We start from the raw sequence: 1,921 nt of genomic DNA, 5'->3' as shown, positions 1-1,921 counted from the left end.
TGTACATCTAATTGACTCTGCATTGCATTAATCAGTAGCTGCACTTTTTGGAAACTGTGGCTATGTCAGTCCTGAACAAGAAGGGTTTCCTGTTTAAGCTGCAGTAACTTTTCTGACTATGGATCATTGCTCCTTCTGTGGCAGATTTTTACAGTTCCTCTAATGCATTTGGGACCACTGTCTCAAAGTAACCTGCAGCTTTCCTGACAACTCCTTGCTTTCTCTCCTGCTAAGAACTGTAGCCCTTTTCTGCTGTTTTTAGAACCTTCTGCTACCATATCTACCACTTCCACCACCAGATCCATAACCACCATCATAGGGACTGCCTGAGCTTCTTCCACCAAAACTGCCCCCTTTCATGAGTCCTTAGTTTGATTGCTGTTGTCCACTATAATTTCCAAAATCATTATAGTTCCCACCACCACCATAGTTACCACGGCCAAAATTTCCTCCTTCATTGTAACCATCATATCCTCCACCACTGCCACCATATCCACCACCTTGGTTTCCACAACCTGGTCCACCACGACCATAGCCCCCTCTACTACTATAACCAGGACCGCCACCATAGTTGCCACCATCACCTCCAAATCCATTATATCCACCATCACCTCCTCCATAACTATCTCTGCTGCCACTACCTCCACCAGCATAGCCTCCTCCTCCACCAAAGTTTCCACCACAGCCAAAATTACCTCCACCACCTCCAAAGTTTTCTCCACAATAAAATTGCCAGATCCATCTCCACAACCTCTCTGTGATCCAGCAGACTGCATCTCTTGTTTAGAAAGGGCCTTTTTCACTTCACAATTATGCCCATTAATAGTGTGGTATTTCTGAACAACAATTTTATCAACTGTATCATGATCATCAAAAGTTACAAAAGCAAATCCTCTCTTTTTTCCACTCTGCCTGTCTTCCATAACTTCTGTGGTCTCAATCTTGCCATACTTTTCAAAGTAGTCTCTCAAATTATATTCTTCTGTATCTTCTTTAATACCACCAACAAAAATTTTCTTCACTGTTAGATGGGCGCCAGGCTTTACAAAATCCTCTCTGGAAACAGCTCTCTTTGGTTCGACTACACACCCATCAACTTTGTGTGGTCGAGCACACATTGCTGCATCCACCTCTTCAATATAAGAACAAGTCACAAAACCAAAGCCCCTGGAGCATTTTGTTTGGGGGTCTCTCATTACCACACAATCTGTGAGTGTGCCCCATTTCTCAAAATGTTCTCTTAAACCATCATCTGTAGTTTCAAAGCTCAGACCACCAATAAACGGTTTTCTCAACTGCTCTCGTTCCTTTGGATCATGGCCCTCCTACCCCTGGCAGCGACGGCGACGGCCGGAGCCAGGCTGGGGGCAACCGGCGGCGGTTTTACCTCCATTTTGAGACCGTACTTGCCTCTTCCAACTCAAGTTCAATATGGTGCTGAGAGCTTCTTGACAGGTTTTGCAGAGTTGACTGGTTTGAGATTCTCCCTACTCCCTACTCCATTAACACTGAGTTTTAATGTTAAACTTAGCTTTGTTCCACTGGGATCCTGGAAGTAGACAGAGGTAATACCAAGTCAAAATAAATAGAATATCTTACCAGAAGGCCTTGCTCTGTTTCTAATCTGTCTACTGAAAGTCTTTTTGCAGCTTTGGTTTGGGAGTGCCATGAAGGTGTAGCTTTGGAATAGATTTGTAAGAGAATATTCTGGCAACGGTAAGTGCTACATGACTCCTGGTGAGTAAAGAACAATGGCCCAGCTTTTCTGACCACCTTTAAAATATATCTTTTGCCATATTTTTTATGAGTTATCATAAACCCCAAGTTAGGAGTCCTTAATACACTAGGTGCTGAGCCCTGGCCATACTTGTATTCTCTCAATTGGAGAAGAGAAATTACATCGTGGAATTCCTAGGTTGGC

General features: G+C 43.6%; 1 pseudogene; it reads right to left on the bottom strand.

Moving 5' to 3' along the window:
• Positions 1–1,393, bottom strand: LOC101151151 (heterogeneous nuclear ribonucleoprotein A3-like; annotated as a pseudogene).
• Between the last annotated feature and the right edge of the window lie 528 nt (positions 1,394–1,921).

The sequence above is a fragment of the Gorilla gorilla genome, chromosome 1 (genome assembly GCF_029281585.2).
Source record: "Gorilla gorilla gorilla isolate KB3781 chromosome 1, NHGRI_mGorGor1-v2.1_pri, whole genome shotgun sequence".
In the NCBI taxonomy this organism is placed as follows: Eukaryota; Metazoa; Chordata; class Mammalia; order Primates; family Hominidae; genus Gorilla; species Gorilla gorilla.
This window is presented reverse-complemented; position numbering and strand designations above follow the sequence as displayed.